The 22168-nt window shown below is 43.7% G+C and overlaps 1 protein-coding gene across 2 annotated transcripts in view; it reads right to left on the bottom strand.

Annotated features, from left to right (window-relative positions):
* Nucleotides 1-22168, bottom strand: part of LOC117186225 — a 123678-nt gene that overhangs the window by 5739 nt on the left and 95771 nt on the right. The window lies entirely within an intron of this gene.

Raw genomic sequence — 22168 nt, 5'->3', positions numbered from 1 at the left:
CATTCCCTACGATTCTGCGTTTCTGGTTTTCTCGTATCTTTGAAATTGTGGATGCCACAGATTTTCGCTTTTTGTGGAGGCGGAAGTGGGCGGGGCGAAGTTTTGAAATATTCTTGTAACAGTGACATATCACAGAATTCTGGATATAAAAAGTCGTTGCTCTAGCTCTTACAGTCTCTGAGCACTAGGCGCTCATTGGGACGGGCAGACGGACGGACAGACGGACGGACGGACAGACAAACATGGCTCAATCGACTCGGCTATTGATGCTGATCAAGAATATATATGTATATACTTTATGCGGTCGGAAACGCTTCCTTCTGGACGTTACACACATCCATTTTCACCACAAATCTAATATACCCCTATAAGAATTGAATTATTATTATTAGCTGAATGAATTATTAGCTGCTGGTCAAATTAAGCAGGGTCCCGACTTTCCAACTCGTCAGAAAACCCTTCTTGGCTGGGTTGTGTCGGGAGAATGTGTTTCCAGGAGTTCTGCTCCTCAAATTACAAACAGTTTGAGTTGCAGTGAAGAGTTGCTAGTATCCACCGATAGGACCTTGAAAAAGTTTTGGTCACTCGATGAAATGCCATCTACCATCTACCATCACACCTGAGCACAAGCTATGTGAAGAACACTATCGTAAGACGACTCAGGTACTATAATCAGGTCGGCTCGAAGTAAGGCTCTCGTTTAAATCAGATCCAAATTGTTGAGGTTGCTAAACGGCGGTTTTTGTCGCTTGAAAGAATATTGCAGCGTGACCCTGAGTTGAAGAAAATGTACTTGGAATTCATGGAAGAGTACCTCTCCTTAGGTCATATGTCTTCTACTGACAATACGATTTCTTCTTCTCCACACTACGTAATCCCTCATCAGAATGATATTCTGATGGTGGGACCTACCATTCAAGAGGAATTATACTCGACACTGCTGCGTATCCGTATGCACAGGTTTTCCCTGACTGCCGATGTTAAAAAGATGTATCGCCAAGTAATGATGAACGAAGCGAATCGGCAGTTTTAGCTCATAGTGTGGAGAAGAGACCCTTCTGAATCTTTGAGATTATGCAAGCTCAACACTATAACCTATGGGAGTGAGCCAGCCCCATTCTTAGCTATCCGGTGTTTGAAAAGGTTGAGTAAGTCTGCGAAGCTCTCATTGCCTAAAGCTGCTAACGTTATGGGGTCCGACTTTTACGTCGATGACTTGTTGACTGGTGCTGCATGCGTAGAGGAGCTAAGGGAAATTAAGTCTGAAGTGTCTCAGGCTCTTCAGAGCGCAGGGTTTAAGTTGACTAAGTGGCTTTCAAACTCACCCGAGATCACTGCATCTGAGAGCACATACAATCGGTGACATCAAAGTTGTTTGACCCCCTTGGTTTGTTAAGTCCTATCGTCATAAAAGGCAAGATCCTATTGCAGGAGCTTAGGCTTAACAAACTAGATTGGGATGAGTCGATCCCACTGCATTTGGAAACAGCGTGTAATAGGTTTAAAACGAGGTGGAACGTTGTGAGTTGCTGCGGACACCGCAACTCTACGGTTATACCCGATACTAAGTCAGTATGGCTCTCCTGCGGCAGACGCCGCTAATATTGAACCACACGACACAGAGTGCGTGCGAGAGAGACAGAAAATCAGTCTGAGCGTGACGTCGGGCGCTGCGTAGCCACTGAAAATTGATTTCTTGCTTTTGGCTACAAAAATGATCCGATCTGATCCAGATTCAGCAATCTGATAGATATGGTCATTATCTATGATTCTGCGTTTTTAGTTTTCTCGAATGTGCAATATTGTGGATGCAACAGATTTTCGTCCTTTGTGGGGGCGGAAGGGGGTGGGGCGAAATTCTGAGATATACGTTTTATAGTGAGATCTAACAGAAGTGCGGATACCAAATTTGGTTACTCTAGCCTTAATAGTCTCTGAGATTTGTGGATGCCCTAGATTTTCGTCCTTTGCGGGGGCGGAAGGGGGTGTGGCGAAATTTGGACACAAAACGGTCAAGGTCCGATATCACAGGAGTGTGGATACCAAATTTGGTTGCTCTGGCTCTTATAGGTTCTGAGATCCTTGAACTCATATTTTGCAATTGGCAAAACCGACCATGAAACCTGTGTGTTAGAGAGAGACAGAGCGAGAAAGAATGAAATTGTTTTCTTGATTCTGGCTATAATCATTATACGACCTGGTTCAGATTTCGCACTGTAGAAGATATGGTCATCCTCACCGATTCTGCGTTTTTGGTTTTATCGTATCTTAAAAAATGTGGATGCCACAGATTTTCGTCCTTTGTGGGGGCGGAAGTGGGCGGGGCGAAGTTTTGAAATATTTTTGTAGCAGTGACATATCACAGAAATCTGGATCCAAAACATCGTTGCTCTAGCTCTTATAGTCTTTGAGCACTAGGCGCTGAAGGGGACGGACAGACGGACAGACGGACGGACGGACAGACGGACAGACAGACATGGCTCAATCGACTCGGCTATTAATGCTGATCAAGAATATACTTTATGGGGTCGGAAACGATTCCTTCTGGACGTTACACACATCCACTTTTACCACAAATCTAATATACCCCAATACTCATTTTGAGTATCGGGTATAAATACACTGTCTCAATTGGAAGACATATCCATATCTCGGTTTGTGTGTTCCGATCCGATGTCACCGGTTGACCGGTTACGTCACAAAAAAGATAAGTATTTTTTGAGGTAGGGCTAGAAAATTGAAAAACTCTACGAATTGGGTATAACTATCTGTATAACCTTTTTTGCCAATATATGAAGCTCTAATTTTTCAAGTTATTAAATGCAAAAACATTTAATGTTATTTTACTATAAGTCCGAGGTAACTGAAACACGTTAAAAATATACCATCAACCGATATTGGGCAAATTTTCGATGATTTTTTAGATAGTTTAATATGTAAAAAGGACTTTAACTACAAATTTGTATCAAGAATAATCCTTCTTAAGGGAAATAATGGAAAATGAAAGCATGACTACAAAAATACTAAAATATACTGAAAAAGTTAACTTTGGCTTGTTTTAATGGGTTTATACGAAAAACTGCCAATAGCAATGGTTCTAACGAATGCAAAAGTGTATTGATCATCAGGGGGAATATTTGAAAAACAATAAACTTAACTTAAAAGTTTTGCTTCTTATTTACTATTCCCGAAATATAAATAGCAGCCCTCGTATACATCAATTATATATCAATTGGCTAAATTTTACAAATAATATCTGGACAAAAGTACATATACTGAAATCTGTATTTATTGGACTTTTAATAATTTTTTTCATGGTGGACATTTTGGCGAAAAAGCCAATATAATAAATTTCGGGGCGAAAGTTAGATTTCTTTTTTGTTCTTCCATCTTTATATGTCAAAATAAAAAAAACGAAGAAGATTGTAAAAATTGGAAAGTAAAAATCTAGAATATTTTTTTCCTGGAAATTAAAACTGAAAACTTTGCGTGGCTTTGTTTCTTCATTAAGCAATTTCAAAAAGTAGTTCAAGCTCCACAAAAATTGTTCTCTACTGCTACTTCAAATACGGTGGCAAAGCGGGACAAATGGCATTTTATAATAGTGTGAACATATTGCAGAAAATTAATGCAGAAGGACGTAGACTGAACTAACTAGAACGTTTGAATTAACGAGAAAACGTACTACAGTTAGCAACTAAATAATCTTACGAAATCCAAAGGAATTGCGATTATACAGCTTACTTGGCATAACCTTATATAGCTTTGGATTCGTCCGTTATCGTATCGGTCATATTTACTAAAGACTCCAGCTCGGACCAGGCTGTCCCATCTCTACTTGGAAGCTCTTAATTGTTAATAATGCTTCACCAGAAAAATGAGAAATCAAATGATTCGGTTTTTCGAAAAATATTATCAACATTTTTCGGTGCTGTCACAGAATACCAAAACAACCAATTTCCAACTTTACTTAAATACTCGATGCTCAGTCAGTATATATACTTATCAATGTATCCTATGCAAAGAATTTACATGTAAGCGCCGGAATTGGTAACGGAGCTGATGACTGCTTTTTCTTCCTCTGTCTTTTGGTATTGCGAGGTAATGCAGTGCCTAGCTAAGACAATAGTCTAACGTCTTCTCGAACACAAGTCCGAGTACGCTAAACATGTCAATGGTTAGATGTGCCTGGACAGCGAGTTGGATGCAACTATGGTATAGCAACCCAAACGTCGGTGGAGAACGTGACTGCTACCACCGGCGGGCATGGGAAGAGCAATCCTTTCTGCTTTTTTTTCCTTTTGTTTTGCACAAAAACCTGATGTTTTCATAAAAAAATTGTCGGGTCAAGCAGTTTAAATATTGTATATTATTGCCAGTGGTGCGGCCCAAAGGAAATGCATTTTGTTGTTGTCATTTCCAACGCCCACTGTAAAGATCATTTGTTACCGCATATGCATAAGCAGCAGAATTCTTTCGTTTCCTCATATCTCAATCTCTCGTACTCGGCTTAGCAGCGGCCCCGAGCAGCTCTAGCGCTCTAGGTATATCCTACTCTCTCGCTCGCGTCTATGCTTGCTGCATAGGGCCCGGCAATTTGGCCCTTCAGCCCTTGCATTTTTCAGTCTTGAGCTAATCGTCGCAGCTATTAGATTAAGATCCTCCGCATCATTCGTTCGCCCAATCACCCCCATATGTACATACGCTATAAGTTGGTTTACTTATGCAAATAAATTGTGAATTATATACAACCTCTCGACTTTCATTAAATTCAAAATTGCAACAGTTATTAAAAACGCTTAATAGCTTAACATTTGGTGACCCCGACGTGATTGTGCAATAAATAACCCATCAGTGCAATCACAAACTAATATAGCATTCAAAGGTCTAAACTAATAACCATCTCAACCAGTGTCGCCGACCACATAATTTATCCATACATATGTATATACACCGGCCTCCCCTGCATATTCGGTAGTGCACGGAGCTGTTGCCTTGCGCTTCTCTTTTCGGTAATTTTCCCACAAGTAACGTTTCTTACACCGGCCGCCTTTGTATATACGTATACATAGCTTTTCGCTTGATGTGCTCGGTTATTGTCGTCTATTGCTCGTGTTACTCTTTGCGATCATCTTCCCGCTAGAGACGTTGGTCTCTCTACTAACGCTGCCGGTACCATGAAAATTAATGCTGCTAACGAAATTCCAATGACCAGTGAGCCAAACAGGGTGTCTTTTTTGAAGCTTAAGTCAACGGAATTATGCGAGAAAATTAAAAGGTTAGTTACCGCCTGGCAAAATGAGTCGTCGGACTGTGACTACTACATGCTCGTGGTAAAGCAAGAGCAGGTCGAGAAGTTGATCGGCTAATTTGAGATGTTTCACGGCGAGCTTGAGGAATTGGATCGAAGAGAAGTTCTCAGCGGACTGTGTGACATTTTTGAGTCACTTGCCAGCTCGCTGAAGGCGGCGATTATGAGGGAAATGGCTAAGAGTAGCGGCCGCATGCCGCTTCATTCTACCTTGGCTGGAGGAAACCCCACGGTTGACTTTGCCGGCTCACAATTTCTACCTCACCGTAGACAATTGCCGACGTTTAGCGGCGGATATGCGAACTGGACGGACTTTTATTCAATGTTTTACACCATCATCGACAGCCATCCAGACTCTACAAACATAGAAAAGCTCCAGCATTTGCGTTCCTGTCTGCGGGATTCAGCATTGGAGACGGTTCGGTCTCTAGAAATCTCGGATGGCAATTATGCTGTGGCATTAGATATGTTAGAAAACAGGTTCAATAATCGGCGATTGGTCTTTCAGGCACACATCAATGAGATCTTGGCGCTCCAGGCTGTGGAACCTGGGTCAGTGGTCATGCTTCGGGAACTTTCGGACAGATTTATTTCTCATATGCGTGCGCTGTAGGTTTTGGGCACTACTGAGCAGATCGCAGGATGCATGCGTCGTGCAGGAGCTTCTCCGAAAACTGTATCCAGCGAGCCAAGAGAAGTGGGAGGACCGATTCAACGACCCCGCATTCGCAAACTTAATTCCGTCGTGGGAATCTATGGCCTCGTTCTTGGAGCAGCGATGCAGATCATTGGAGACGATGAACTTTTCTATGGCAAGCTATGCGTCGAGCAGTGGGCAGAAGTAGAAAGCATAATAATTCTAGGTCCACATTGGTTACAACGAACCAAACCGTGGCACGCTGCGCGCTTTGCAACGATGGTGCTCACGAGGTCCAGCACTGTCAGAAGTTTAAAGCGCTGTCCCCCACAAATCGCCATAAAGAAGCCAAGCGGCTTTCCCAGTGTATAAATTGTTTCAGACAGGGCATCGATTACTTCAGTGCACCTCGAGCAAATGTCGTACCTGCGGGGGCAGACACCATACCCTCCTCCATTTTGGTAGCCCTGAAGATACCGCAGTCCAAGGGAAATCAGCGAAGTATACTCCATCCGTTTATCGGCTTGAGATGCTTCTTCAGAGGTTCTGGGAGGTAGAAAATTGCATCGAACCAATGGTAAAGTCTACCACAGAAGAGCTAGATTGTGAAGCACACTTTGTCCAGCATTTCCGTCGATTACATAAAGGCGATTATTGTGTTCGTCTGCTAAATATAATTTGGATCTCCTGGGAGAATCTTACAATCAAGCGCTTCGTAGATTCCTGACACTTGAGAGAAAGTTAGTTCGTCGCCCTGATGTTAAATCTCAGCATTCATAAAGGAATACCTTGATTTAGGCCATATGTCTCAGGTTACTGCCCAGTCAATCGGCAACTGCCGTTATTTTTTGCCTCACCATTGCGTCATGAAGGAAGATAGTTTTACGACCAAGCTTCGCGTCGTTTTTGATGGATCCGCTTCAACTTCATCAGGATATTCCCTGAACGACGTTTTAATGGCCGGTCCCGTAATCCAACCCAAACTGTTTCATATTCTTGCTCCATTTCGGTCATACGCCGTTGCGATTGCGGGAAATATCTGTAAGATGTATCGGTGTGTAAGAGTCTCGACCGAGGATAGCAACTTGCAGTGTATTCTGTGGAGAACCTCCAGGGAAGAGGACTTGCGTGTTGTGTTGTGTTTCAATTGGACACCGTTACTTATGGGACGAAGCCTACCTCCTATTTATCTGTGCGAGCGATGCATCAGTTAGCAGAGGGTGTTTCCAGTTGGACCTGAAATTCTTCGCCGTGACTTCTACGTGGATAACTTGATATCTAGAGGCAGCTCTCAGGAAGAGGCTGTTCGAATTCGGTAGCAAACTGCTGGAATTTTGTCTAGAGGTCAGTTCAGATTGAGAAAATGGTGTTCGAACGTACCTGCTCTGCTGGATGGAGTTCCGGAAGAGGACAAGGAAACATTTTTGAAGTTCGACGATGGCAACCATGTGACTAAAACTTTAGGCTTGCTTGGGATCCGGTTTCTGATCAACTGTTATTTTCGTTCTCAGCCCTAAAATCTTCTTTGAATTCTTGCAGGTGCTCTGTTTTGTCATCCATAGCGCGATTCCACGATCCTCTCGGACTAGCTGGTCCTGTAAATCCAAAATCTTTCTCCAGCGTTTGTGCCAAGAGAAGTTGTTCTGGGATGAAAGCTTCAAGCCGCACTGAACACCGATTGGCAGGAAATATGGCTTATTCCAGCAGTCACTTATTTTATGCCAAATCTCGTGTGGCTCCTTTGAAGACACTCACGGTACCAAAGTTGGAGCTTTGTGGAGCGGAGTTGCTGGCTAGGCTCATATCTGAGATAGCTGGAATGAATGTCTTCAAGGGAAGGTGTTACTGTTGGTGTGATTCTGCCGTTGCGCTCTCTTGGATTTGGGACGAGCCGTCAAGATTTAATATATTTGTTGCAAATAGAGTGGCAACAATTTAGGATATGACCGAAAAAATGGAATGGCGTTATGTCCCCACAGCATTAAACCCAGCCGACATTCTGTCTCGAGGGGCTCATCCGACTGAGCTGAATGAGTCACCTCTTTGGGCTCATGGTCCTCCATTTCTTTGCGGCATCTCAGATGACTGGCCGCCCACCTTGCTACCTGATAAGCCAGCTCTTGAACTTCGCCGGAAGGCTCTTCTGGTTACATCGCCTTACATGGACATTGTTGCTGATTCCAAGTATGCGAATTCATTTGCTTCCCTGCAACGCGTTTTCGGATACATTCACAAGTTTTGCAACCGAATTCGGCGCCCCGGACTCACTGTCTCAGACATTGAACATGGAACCCAGGTATTGCTACGACTAGTCCAGCGTACTCAGCTATGAGAAGACATGAAGTCACTGCGGGCAAGGGGAGCAGTCTCCTCATCGAGCTCAATCGCATCGTTATCGCCATTCATGGATCAGTTTGGACTTCTCAGGGTAGATGGTCGACTGAAAAACTCTTCGTTGGATTTTGATGGCCGTCATCCAATCATCTTGCCCAGCAGCCATCCACTGACTCTTGCAATAATCTCCCATTTTCATGAGCGGAATCTGCACGCTGGTCCTCGAGCTTTGCTTTGACTAATTCGATCCCAATATTAGCCTATTGGGGGGAGGAAGACGGTAAGCAAGGCAGTAAACAAGTGCGAAGGATGCTTTCGACTGAAGCCCAGGGTATTGGAGCATATTATGGCGGATCTTCCAAAGGAGCGGTTGAATGGTTCTCATGCCTTTGAGATCACAGGCGTGGACTTTTGTGGGCCGTTTTTCTACAAGCCGGAGGCACGAAACAAGGCTCCAATCAAGTGCTACGTCTGCGTCTTCATTTGTTTCGCTACCAAGGCTGTTCATCTGGAGCTTATAAAGGACTTATCCACAGTAGCTTTTCTTCATGGACAAAAGCGCTTCATATGTACCAGACGAAAGCCGCGGCAAATTTGGTCAGAAAACGCAACAAATTTTGTCGGCGCTAAGAATAAGCTGATGGAGTTAAAGCGCCTGGTCCTCAGCGATGACCATCAGAAGGCGCTGCTGGATTTTTGCTTGGTCGAGGCTATGGACTGGCATTTCATTGCTCCGCGCTCCCCTCATTTTGGTGGTCTATGGGAGGTTGCAGTGAAGACGGCCAAGTACCGTGCGATAGGCATCTCGGTGCTTGGATTTGACGAGCTGCGGACGCTGAGGTGCCACATCACGGCAGTAATTAATTCAAGACCTCTAGTTTCAATTTTAGAGAGCCCTGCCGATCTTGATGTTCTAGCTCCAGCGCATTTCTTGAATGGTGGCCAACCTTCTTCGTTCGCTGAGCCCGACGTCACGCAGCTAAACTTCGATCGCCTGGACGGCTGGCAGCGCGTTTCGTACCTGCAGCAGCTCTTTTGGTCCCGGTGGAAGGAGGAGTACATTACGTCACTGCAGCAGCGCTCAAAGTGGCGCATTGCGGGGCCTAGTTTAGCAGTCGGAGATTTGGTTCTTGTCAAGGATGAGAATCTTCCTCCCATGAAGTGGCCACTGGCGAGAGTGGTTGAGCTTTTGCCTGGACGAGATGGCGTTTCCCGCGTTGCTGTGCTGAAGACATCATCTGGAATCATCAAGCGCGCCGTCAACAAGCTGTGCCTGCTGCCCTTAAAGATGCTGTTGAAAGTCAGGCTTCCAACGGGTTGAGTATATCGGGTCAAGCAGCTTAAATATTGTAAATTATTGCCAGCGGTGCGGCTCTAAAGAAATGCATTTTGTTGTTATTGTCATTTCCAACGCCCACTGTAAAGATAATTTGTTACCGCATATACATATGCAGCAGAATTCTTTCGTCTCCTTATATCTCAATCTCTCGTACTCGGCTTAGCAGCGGCCCCGAGCAGCTCTAGTGCTCTAGGTATATCCTACTCTCTCGCTCGCGTCTATGCTTGCTGCATAGGGCCCGGCAATTTGGCCCTTCAGCCCTTCAGCCCTTCAGCCCTTGCATTTTTCAGTATTGAGCTAATCGTCGCAGCTATTAGATTAAGATCCTCGCATCATTCGTTCGCCAAATCACCCCCATATGTACATACGCGATAAGTTGGTCTACTTATGAAAATAAATTGTGAATTATGTACAACCTCTCGACTTTCATTAAACTCAAAATTGCAACAGTAATTAAAAACACTTAATAGCTTAACAAAAATCTTTAAATATTAGCCTGCCTACAATCTGTAAATCTATACTAGTCTGCGAGTACATGCCTTTTAATCTGTGTAAAAACATAATTTAACTATTTATTTTTGTGAGTCAGCTAGTCGTGTTTGTGTTGTTGCTAGTTAGTACGCATTACAGTGCATTACAGCCCGCTCTCATCTTGTAGCTTTTGTTGTTTTATCACTCTCTCCCTATCACTTAAACTTAAACAACTGTTCTTTCTCTCTCGCGCTCGAAACTTTCTGTTCAGTAGCGCTCTCACTCATTAGCTGCTGCTACCACTGCTCTCCTCTCCTCTTTCCATTCTTACCAATTCCACTATTAACGTTTATGGACCGTAAATAATGATTTCGTTTTTTTATACCCGATACTCAAACTGAGTATGTGGGTATATTAGATTTGTGGTGAAAATGGATGTGTGTAACATCCAGAAAGAATGGTTTCCGACCCCATAAAGTATATATATTCTTGATCAGCATCAATAGCCGAGTCGACAGAGCCATGTCTATCTGTCCGTCCCTATAAGCGCCTAGTACTCAAAGACTATAAGAGCTAGAGCAACGACATTTTATATCCGGCCTTCTGTGATATGTCACTGTTACAAGCATATTTCAAAATTTTGCCCCGCCCTTTTCCGCCCCCACAAAGGACGAAAATCTGTGGCATCTTTTAGAGTGCTAAATCTGAACCAGATCGTATAATTATTATAGCCAAAATCAAGAAAACAATTTCATTCTCTTACACTCTGTCTCTCTCTAACACACAGATTTCATGGTCGGCTTTGCCGATTGCAAAATATGAGTTCCTAGATCTCAGAGACTATAAGAGCTAGAGCAACCAAATTTGGTATCCACGCTCCTGTGATATCGGACCTTGACCGTTTTATGTCAAAATTTCGCCACACCCCATTCCGCCCCCGCAAAGGACGAAAATCTGGGGCATCCGCAAATCTCAGGGACTATTAAGGCTAGATCAACCAAATTTGGTATCCACACTACTGTTAGATCACACTATAAAACGCATATCTCTCGTAAAAATGTATGATTATATATATATGATGTTTATTTGTCTCGCTTAAAATAAAACACAACAGGAATTTACGGCTTCTGTGCTAGAATTTTCGCCCATATTATTGCATATCCTTGTTATGTGACCCCAAAGCTACCCCCTGCGCTAAAATTTTCTTTTGGAAAATACATTAATATTTTAATTTTTCTTTTAATTTTACAAAAATCATACCCAGCAACAGTAAATGTACAAAGCACTAAATTATTCACTCGGTTGCCCCTCTAAAATCAATTTTCGTTTCTCGACTAATGGTATCGGCTACGGAGTTCATGGTTCGAGACTTTATGCTGTCTAAACATAGAAAGTTCCACGGATCTTGTAGTTACTCAGTTTAACCTCAAGGTCAAGCGAAACATCTCTTTTTCAAAAATTATCGTCCCGGATAAACATGACCATAGTTTGCTTGACCCCTCTTTCGAGCAGGTGCATACGATTTGTCACCTGTTTAAAAATCGCCCCACTAGACCTGAACATAGAGTTGGAATTCTTTAGACCTTGTCTTTACTACCGATACAACGAATACTCTGGGGTGCAGAGGATCTCTATCCCTCTATCTATATCCAAATCCTTCAAAAAGCCCTTGGCTATCTTTTGTTTCAAAAAGGCTGAAGGCTTTATATTTTTGATTCGCACACTTTCACAGATCGATTGGTCATTACTCGACGACTTTCAAGAGATTGAGCCCGCCACTAATGCATTCTTCAGCACTGTTTTTATCATATTTCCTACCTTTGTTCCATTAGTTTCCCCTCTAAGATATCTTTCTGCCCTTTTTTGGTTCACTCCGCGGCTAATAAACCTAAGGAATATAAAAACTCGTTTATATAAGAAGTTTAAACTGTCTGGCTAGCAGTCAGATTTGTCTAGGTATTCAATTGCAAAATCTAAATTTTCCATTTGTAATACACAATGCTATAACAGTTATTTGGCATTTGGCCAACTTTAAGCGAGATCCTAAATAATTCTTTAACTCTAAACGTAATTCTTCAAAATATCCCTCTTCTTTACATATAAATGGTACTTATGCAGATAACAATTCCGATATGGCTAACCTATTTGCTTTATTTTTTCAACTATGTTACTCGGCTATTTCTAATAACATGCCCTCTATTCTCGCTTCACCTAACTACTATCCTGCCGCTCTCTCATATCCTATCCCTTTAAATAGTTCAAGATGTATCCATCCCCTCTGTTTGTACACGGAGCGTTTTCCGCATTAATGTTAATTCACGGATGGGGGTGTGTTAGTTTTTTCTGCAAACGAATCAAAGTCTATACAAGAAAGAGAAAAGTCGATCGATCCAGTTGAGTATTAGGGAATAACTATTTATTACAAATCTTAGTGCTTGAGTACTGGGCATAACCGAGAGAATGCAGTGGTGAATTTTGTACAATTATGGTGAGAGTAAACACAAAAAGTGAGCGTAGGCTCTCTATTTTACGAGGGTCATTTGAATACTTGTTCCTTAAAGGAGTTTGACCGAACATCCCGGCCCCGTTGAAAGGACTGCTTTCAAACCACCGGAAGAATTGCCAACTTGTGTATTGGCCTGCAACATGTTCCATTTGCAGTGCGGAGGTGCACCACCCGTACAAGTCCATCCTTCCCAAGCACAGTAGACTGCACTCGGCCTAGTTTCCAGCGTAGCGGTGGCAGGTTGTCCTCATGGATGATGACCAACGTGCCCTCGGTGAGGTTCGTTGAGGGTGCTGTCCACTTCGTGCGCGATCGCAATTCGTTGACATAGTCAGCAGACCATTGCTTCCAAAACCGTTGCTTGACGGCCGTAATCGCATCGTAGCGGTCCATACTTGACAGCTTGATATTCTCGAGGGACCTTTCAGGTAGTGATCGCAATGATTCGCCAACCAACAGATGACCAGCCGTGAGAGTGCTATAGTCATTTGGGTCTGACGAAAGCGGCGATAGCGGGCGCGAGTTGAGGATCGATTGTATCTCGACGACGACAGTGCTCAACTCTTCAAAGGTGAACCTGGTGTTGGCCAGCGTACGATTTAACAGCCCCTTTGCACCCTTGACTGCCGCTTCCCAAAGGCCTCCGAAATGAGGTGCCCTGGGGGGAATAAAATGGAAATTAATAAAGTCAGATGCGCAAAATTTCATCTTGGGTCTGCTTTAAAAACATAAACTTTTTTAGTTCCTGCAGTTGATTCGATGCCCCTACAAAGTTAGTGGCATTATCGCAGAAGATGTCTGTCGGCAGCTTGCGACGACCTCCCATCCGTTTCAATGCGTTTAAGAACGCCTTTGTTGACAAATCAGAGACTACTTCGATGTGAACGGCCTTGGTGAGAAGGCAAACGAACACGGCTATGTATGCTTTTGTAGGTCCCTTTCCTCGAATGCGTAGATATGTGTTGATGGGTCCACAAAAGTCAACTCCACAGCGTTCAAAGGGTCGAGCCGGAGCGAGTCGCGTAGGCGGTAATGAGCCCATGAGTTGTTGTATCAGCTTCGGTCTGTAGCGAACGCAGTGTACACAGGAGCGAACAATTCTACGTGCCAAGTCTCCGGCGTTAACGATCCAATACTCCAAACGAATGAGAGCGACTAGAGCTTTAGGTCCAGCGTGATAGTTCCGAAGATGCAAATGGCGAATATAGTTCCATACAAATTTGGACTGACTAGGCAGCAGCAACGGATGTTTTTGACCGTCTTGTAGGTCTGAGTATTCCAAACGTCCACCAACCTTGATAAGTTCGAATCCGTTCACGACTTCTAAAAAGGGAGTAAGAAACTTTAAGCAGCTTTTTAATGGTTTTTGCTTCTGAAGTAAACGGATGTCCTCTACAAAATGAGTTTGTTGAATGTTCCAAATAAGGCAATGTGAAGCAAAACGAAGTTCATCTGGCGTCGGTGAGGTTGTGGTAAACGTCGATTGCTTCCGACATCTCCTTATGAACCTAATCATCCAAGCAATGAGACGCAGACTGTGAGTGTACGAGCTGATATTATCGACGATGTTGAGGACATTATTTGTCTCGTGTACGGCAGCAAACAAACTTTTCCGATTCTCCGAGTTAACCACGTCCATGTCAATATCAAGTTTTCCACCAGTGGCGGGCCAGTTTAGTGAATCTTCGACTAGAAACGTAGGACCCGAAAACCATGGAGACTTAATCAACTCGCTCACGTTACAGCCTCGCGACAGAATATCAGCAGGGTTTTGATGTGTTGGCACATAGCGCCATTTTCCATCAGACGTTAAATCCTGAATATCGGACACTCGATTTCCAACAAAGGTCGATAAGGTGACTGAGTGTTGTTGCAGCCAATGCAATACGAGCTGTGAGTCGCTCCAAAAATAAGATGTGATAGTGTGTTTACTGAATATGGCCTTGACTTTGTTATACAACTGAGAAAGTAGATGTGCGCCGCATAGTTCAAGCTTCGGAAGAGACTGTTTCTTCACTGGTGCTACTCTAGACTTAGAAGTGAACAATTTCACTGTGACCTGTCCAAGCGAATTCTCCGTGCGCACATAAACACAGCAGCCGTTTGCCCGAATCGATGCGTCGCAAAATCCATGTATTTGAATGCTCCTAGTGTCAGGCCGCAAACAAAAATGAGGTACCGCTAGTGACGACAGTGAATTCAGCGATTCCAAACACTTGCTCCATGCGTGGCTTAAATTCTGGGGGACAGAATTCATCGCCTCGGAGAATGTGCAGCCAAGTACGTCTGCAGCGTCCGTGTCCGTGGTGTCCGCAAGTTCGCTAGTTGTCCCGTCTATACCGATCCCACCAGTAAATAGACGTTCCGGACCTCCGGATATTGCCACCACAGGTACTAGGCCTGTGGTGACTAAACCACTGGTGGGAGTCCCACCAAAACGACAAGTTTTTGTTTCACGGCTGGCCCCTGACCTCACATCTAATGATGTAATTGCTTTTATTCAAAGCAAAATAAAAGCCGTGGGTTTAAAGGTGGAGAAATTTAACTTCTCTTATGCCAGGGAGATAGCCTCGTTTAAGATAAGCATCTCCCCAACTCAATTTGACACCATTTGCTCCGCCAAATTTTGGCCGGAGCATTTGGTGGTGAAGGAGTTTAAGGCTAAGAAGAAGAATAGGCCCCCCATATCCCTTCCAAACCTTTCCAGGGTGCCACCCTCAACCTCAACCTCAACTTCCTCTTCCTCAACTTCCCGTCTTGCTTCCACCTTTCCAAAAAACTAACTTCTCTTTTAGTAACCTATCAGAATGTAAGAGGCTTGCGTAGTAAGCTCAGCATTCTTTTCCGGGATAGTGTTGCATTTGCTTCCCACGTTATTGTGTTTACTGAAACCTGGTTAAAGCCGGACATTCTTAGTTCCGAGGTTTTGGCAGGTCGGTACACAACTTTTAGAAAGGACCGTTCGTCTCGACGGGCAGGGGGGGTTCTAATTGCAGTGGACTCTTACTTCACGTCGGAACACTTCACAGTCCAAGTTCAACAGGAACTGGAATTCCTGTGTGTAAAACTGATTCTTCCCGCTTTCGCTATATTCATTACTTGCTCGTATATCCCACCTTCTTCGGATATTTCAATTTATGAGCAGCACTTGTCCGCTTTAACCGCTGTTTCTTCCTCGCTATCTGATAAAGATCGTATGATAGTTCTTGGTGACTTCAACTTGCCAGGAACTGTTTGGTCTTCGGTAAACGAGTCTAGTATCCTAGTGCCCATGTCACGACATGACTTTGTTGACGGCTTGCTTGACCTATCCCTGTCTCAAGTCAACCATGTGAAAAATTCCTTGGGTCGATTGCTTGATCTGTGCTTTGTATTGGATCCGACCATAGTGTTGTTAACCCGAGCCCTTCCGCTCACTATACCTGAAGACGCCTACCACCCTACTTTCGAGGTGTCGCTAGATATAGGACCAACTGTATTGGATCGGTCGAGTAGGCTGCCCGAACGTGTCCGCTGCTTTCGTAAAGCCGAGTTTGCGAAGCTTAATAACCTCATTAGGGATTTTGATTGGTCCGCTTTGTACTTGTGCACTGATATCATAAAAGGCACAAACATTTTTTACAATGCTCTTGGCACATTTTTCGATTCTTGTGTCCCGCTTTCTTGTCCGATTAGATCTGGAAAACCCCCTTGGTTTACCAAAGAGTTATCCAGTCTAAAAAACTTAAAATCAAGACTTTATAAAAAATTTCAAGAAGTGGGTTCTCCTACTTCTCACTCTCGCTATGTATTAGCTCGGTCAAACTTTTCAGTTCTTAATGCTCAATGGTATAAGAACTACCTATCTCGATGCAGGATACGTTTTTCTCAGGACCCTAAACAGTTTTACAGCTTCGTAAACAGTAAGCGTAGAACGTCCGCACACCCATCTTCGCTATCATTTTGTAATACGTCGGCAAATAATGATCAGGCAATTGCCGATCTTTTTGCCCAATTCTTCCAAACCACCTATTCTGAGGAAAGCTACTCTGGTCATCCGTACCCATACGGTTTACCGAGGTCGAACGGCATTTTCAGTCCCTTGTTAAATGAATGTTCCCTACTTCATGATCTTCGACTAGTTAAGCCGGTGTTTTCACCGGGTCCAGACGGGGTTCCAGGTTGTGTACTCAGGTACTGCGCCGAGGCTCTGTGTGGACCTTTGCTTAAACTATTCACCCTATCCATTGATTCTTCTTGCTTCCCCCCGATCTGGAAGGAATCGTTTATAATTCCTCTCCATAAAAAAGGTAGCAAGTCTGATGCAAAAAATTATAGAGGTATAGCAAAGTTATCCGCTATTCCTAAAATGTTTGAGAAGGTTTTAACTCCGCACTTGCAACATCTCTGCAAGTCACTTATATCTCCAACTCAGCATGGATTTATAAGGCGGCGATCAACCACCACGAACTTGTTAGAGTTTACCTCTTTCATTATTAAAGGCTTTCAAGGTAACTTACAGACGGATGTTATTTACACCGACTTTAGTAAAGCATTCGACTCTGTAAACCATTCCCTTTTAGCGCATAAACTTGACCTTTTAGGGTTTCCGCCCAACCTCCTGAGATGGATTTCTAGCTATCTTTGTTCTAGGTCTCAAAGAGTCCTCTTCAAAAACTCCCTCTCTTTCCCAGTAAAGGTTTCTTCGGGAGTACCACAAGGCAGCCATCTAGGCCCCTTACTCTTCACACTCTTTATTAATGACTTACCTTCAGTATTAACATACTCTCGAGTACTTATGTATGCGGATGATGTTAAACTCTGTGTCCAGTACAAGGACATTTCATTTCCTTCTCGCTTGCAATCCGATCTCAATATCTTTCAGTCATGGTGTTGTGCAAACTTGTTACACCTTAATGCCTCGAAATGCAAAGTTATGACATTTCATCGTTCTAGCCCTTTGTTGGCTCCCTACACCCTATTTGGTGGTTCTCTTGAGAGAATTACCCTGGTGGATGATCTGGGTGTTATGTTAGACCCCAAGTTAAAGTTTTCCGAACACATTTCTACCATGGTAAATAAGGCCATGGGCGTGCTTGGGTTTATAAAGAGGTGGTCAAAGGAATTTGACGACCCCTATATAACAAAGACTCTCTATACCTCGCTTGTTCGTCCGATCTTAGAATACGGCTCCTGTGTATGGTGCCCTCAGTACAAAGTACACCAGGACCGTATAGAATCAGTACAGAAAAACTTTTTACTCTTTGCTCTGCGGGGCCTTAACTGGGATGCGGGTGTAAGACTCCCATCTTACTCTAGTAGACTACTATTAGTAAACCTCCCATCCTTAGTTAACCGTAGAAAAATGCTTGGTGTGATATTTATGCACAACTTGATCAGGGGTGACATAGACAGCCCTGATCTGTTGAGCCGCATAAACTTCACGATTCCTATTAGACTGACTAGAAATTTTATACCGTTGTTCCTTCCACTTTGTAGATCGAATTATTCCTTGCATGAACCGTTTAGGGTCTTATGCTCGGATTATAATTCCCTCTACCATATTATATCCACCACTAATTCTCTTCCTCTTATTAAATTATTAATCCTTACACACCTTTCTATTAATTAGTAACTGTAGTGGTATTTGTACTTTGATTGCATGCTTAGTTTTTAAGTAAGTTTAGTACTAATTTTCCTCGAATGTTAGTCTAATAGCTATCTTTCTTGCATGTTCGCGTTTGGTTCGGCTACGCACCGCGCGTCATGCGGCAGCGCCCCTCGGTCGGTTGGGCGGGAGGAGGGCTGCGTTTTGCCTGGGATCCGCGCGTAACAGCCTTCTGCTGGTGTCACTCGGGCCACTTGACGGTGCAGTAACTGCATCGCCTCTTGAAAGATGCAGTCATTGCATGTTAACGTCCAACGTCCAGACTCGTCCCAGTCGAGTTTCAAAAGCCACAACTCCTGAAGAATGATCTTAGAGACAATGACTAACGGTGATAGCAGACCGATTGGATCGAATAGCGACGACGCAGTAGACAAAATTGTTCGTTTTGTGGTATTGGGATAGACTTCCTTTGGATTAAATGTGAAACTAAATGCATCGCTTCGTTGATGCCAAGTTACGCCGAGTGTGCTGCTGACTGAGTTTTCTGAAATGTTTAATTCCTTGGTAGATTCGTCTTCCATCACGCCTGGATGATTTGAATGCCACTTGCATGATGGAAACTGACCACGAGCGAGAGCTGATGTGATTTCAGTTTTTAGTTTGAAGAGTGTATCTATATCATCAGCCCCACACAAAAGGTCATCAACATAAAATGCAGTTTTAACAGCAGCAGCCCCTAATGGCCATGCATCCTTACAATCCTCAGCCAAGTAATGCAAGCTACGAGTTGCGAGAAATGGGGCAGACGCAGTCCCATATGTCACTGTATTGAGTTGGTAGGCTTGAAGATCCGTATTTGGAGATACTCGCCACAAAATGTACTGGAATTTTCTATCCTTCTCACTCACAAGTACCTGCCTGTACATTTTTGTGACGTCGGCTGTGATGCCGAACCTATGCATGCGGAACCGCAGCAATTGCAAGTACAACTCATCCTGAATGGTAGGGCCGACTAAAAGTAGATCGTTAAGTGACCTTTGAGATGTTGTACGGCAAGAGGCGTCAAAGACAACTCTGAGCTTCGTCGAGGTTTCAGAACGAAATGGTGGGGTATATAATAATGCGGTTCTTCCAAGTTAGGATTCAGTACGAGGGACATATGGCCGAGACTTTCGTATTCCTGCATGAACGAGATATACTGCGAGCGAATTTCCGGTAGACGAGCGAGACGTCTCTCAATGGCAAAAAATCGAGTTCGAGCTGTATCGAAGGAACTTCCAAGACAACTTGGATCTTCTTGAAATGGCAAGCGAACGACAATCCGCCCACTGGCATCCTGATGTGTTGTGTCCCTGAAATGGTCCTCACAGCGACGATGATTTGGGAGCATTCTAGCGCTTGGATCGACAAATGAGTCCACTTTCCATAATTGCTGCAAATTCTTGTCGATCGACTCTTCTACAGTCGCCAAGCACAATGGTGGCTGCCTGTTATATTGCCGCTGGTACCTCCCAGCAACAACCCAACCAAAAAGAGTCTTCTGCAAAGTGGGAAGATTTGGACCAATGCGAATCTGGCCAACAGCTAGAGCTCCATAGAAGGCTTCGGTCCCCAGTAACAAATCAATACGTTTAGTCCTATAGAACGATTCGTCAGCCAATGGAGTGTTAGCTGGTAGGTTCCAATTCGATATGTCGATCTCACTATTTGGCTGGTAGGCAATATGGGATGTGATTCCAAACTGGAGAGTGAGCTGATAGCCGGAAGTACGTGACTTAATAGAGGTAGTCGTACGTGCCTTCAAACTAGTAAGGGAGTCTCCTATACTGCGAATTCCAATGTGGTGTTTTTCACGACGAAGGCGAAGCTTTTGTGCAAAGGTTTCGGTTACAAAATTAACCTGAGAACATGAATCAAGCAACGCTCTACCGAGTTTGTATTCACCTGTGGCATCCTTTACCAAAACCATAGCTGTTGCCAACAAAATTTGATCATCTGCTGCGATCTCCATATTAGAGTGTGAAGCAGCTTGATGAGCCGTTTGCCAGGAGGGTTGCGCTGGTTGGAGTACCGGTTCAGTAGTTGAAAATTGTCCTGCTGATGATTGGGGTGGCTGTTGCGGCTGAGAGTGATGCAAAGACGAATGATGATTCCGATTACAGGATCGGCAACGATGAGTCGATGAACATTGCGCCACTCTATGACCATTTCCAAGACAATTGATGCAGAGACCGAGGCGTTTTGCATTGTCGTACCGTTGGTTGCTGTTCATAGCCTTGAACTGAGCGCAATTAGAGATCTTATGGCCAGAACTAGAACAAAGTGTACAAGACGGATTAGTGATAGCAAACGACGAGTTTATTTGGTGATTAGAATGACGATTTGACTTATTGGATTCAGCCTTTCGTTGTGACGAAGTAGCAGCCGAGTTTCCAGACGAATGGAGAAACTGACAGTGGCGTTCCAAAAGCTATGTGCATGCTAGCCAGGTTGGCAGAGTTTTGTAGTCCTGCGATTCCTTCCACTTGTTCCGAGTTTGCTGATCACACTTTTCCATTATAATATATATAACCATAGCGTGAACAATGTTCTCAGGTTTGCCGATGGACTCCAGCGAGCTTAATATAGCGGATGCCTTATCCACTAGGCTGTGAAGCTGCTGACTGTTTGACCTTTCCACAGGTTGTAGTGCAAACAATGCCTCAATACCTTCTAAAATTATAAGAGTAGAATTATCAAAACGGCTTTTGAGTTTTGCTAGGGCTTTCGGATAGTTTTCGCTTGTAACCTGGAATGCCTGAATTGTATCTAATGCCGACCCCGTGAGGCAGGTCAGCAAATAATTAAACTTTTCTATATTAGACAATCCAGACTCACGCACAACAATTTGCTCGAACGAGTGAATGAAATTCTTATAGTTTGCATATGTTCCGTCGAAATTGGGTAGCGACAACCTTGGTAACGATGACATCACTGGCGGTGGGTGGTAGTCCGGCGCAACAATGCTGGCGTTCAGATCTCCTCCCATTTTTTCCTTTATGGCTAGCTTGATTGCTATGTATGTATCCTCCAAATCTGCCCGTCCTTCATCATTCGGACTAAGGTCTTCAATATTAGCTTGGACATTTAAAACATTCTTGAAATACGTTTCTAAGATGTTCAACCGATAGCGAAGCTCATCATTGCATATCGGGGTTTCCGATTTAGCATCTACCACAGATTTGATCCGAGTTATATTTCGTTTTATATTGCTCCGTTGGCGTTTTAAGTCTTCGAGCGTCGTCATTTTGTTGTGTAGTGTAATTACGCTGACACAGAACTAGAGCTTCCAAAAATAACAACAACAAAAAACGCAGCAAGCAGCAGCAGCTAGAGCACAAATCCAACGGTGAAAGCAAAAGCAAAAGTTCCAGCAGCGGCAACGAAAGCAAAACGAAAGTGAAGCGGTGGAATTCCAATAGAAAGAATGCGTTGATCGATGGACCAAAGCAGGTAGCTGCAAAGCGAACGAACCGAGAATGCAAGCGCCGTTGAATGCGTTGTGGGTGACAAGCGAATGATAAAATTAAGCGAGAACGGCGAGAGCAAGGCGAGGACAACGATCCCGCGATCTAGACGAACAATTCTGATACGGTTTTCGGAACTTTCGATTGCAGCTGCGAGACGAGCGAATGTTGTAATTGTTGCCTTTGTAGATTGCGATTAGTTTATTTGTTCACAGAAGAATTAACATAACACACATGCCCCATGTTGGGCGCCAAAATGTTTGTACACGGAGCGTTTTCCGCATTAATGTTAATTCACGGATGGGGGTGTGTTAGTTTTTTCTGCAAACGAATCAAAGTCTATACAAGAAAGAGAAAAGTCGATCGATCCAGTTGAGTACTGGGCATAACCGAGAGAATGCAGTGGTGAATTTTGTACAATTATGGTGAGAGTAAATACAAAAAGTGAGCGTAGGCTCTCTATTTTACGAGTGTCAT

This window comes from Drosophila miranda, chromosome XR (genome assembly GCF_003369915.1).
Source record: "Drosophila miranda strain MSH22 chromosome XR, D.miranda_PacBio2.1, whole genome shotgun sequence".
In the NCBI taxonomy this organism is placed as follows: Eukaryota; Metazoa; Arthropoda; class Insecta; order Diptera; family Drosophilidae; genus Drosophila; species Drosophila miranda.
This window is presented reverse-complemented; position numbering and strand designations above follow the sequence as displayed.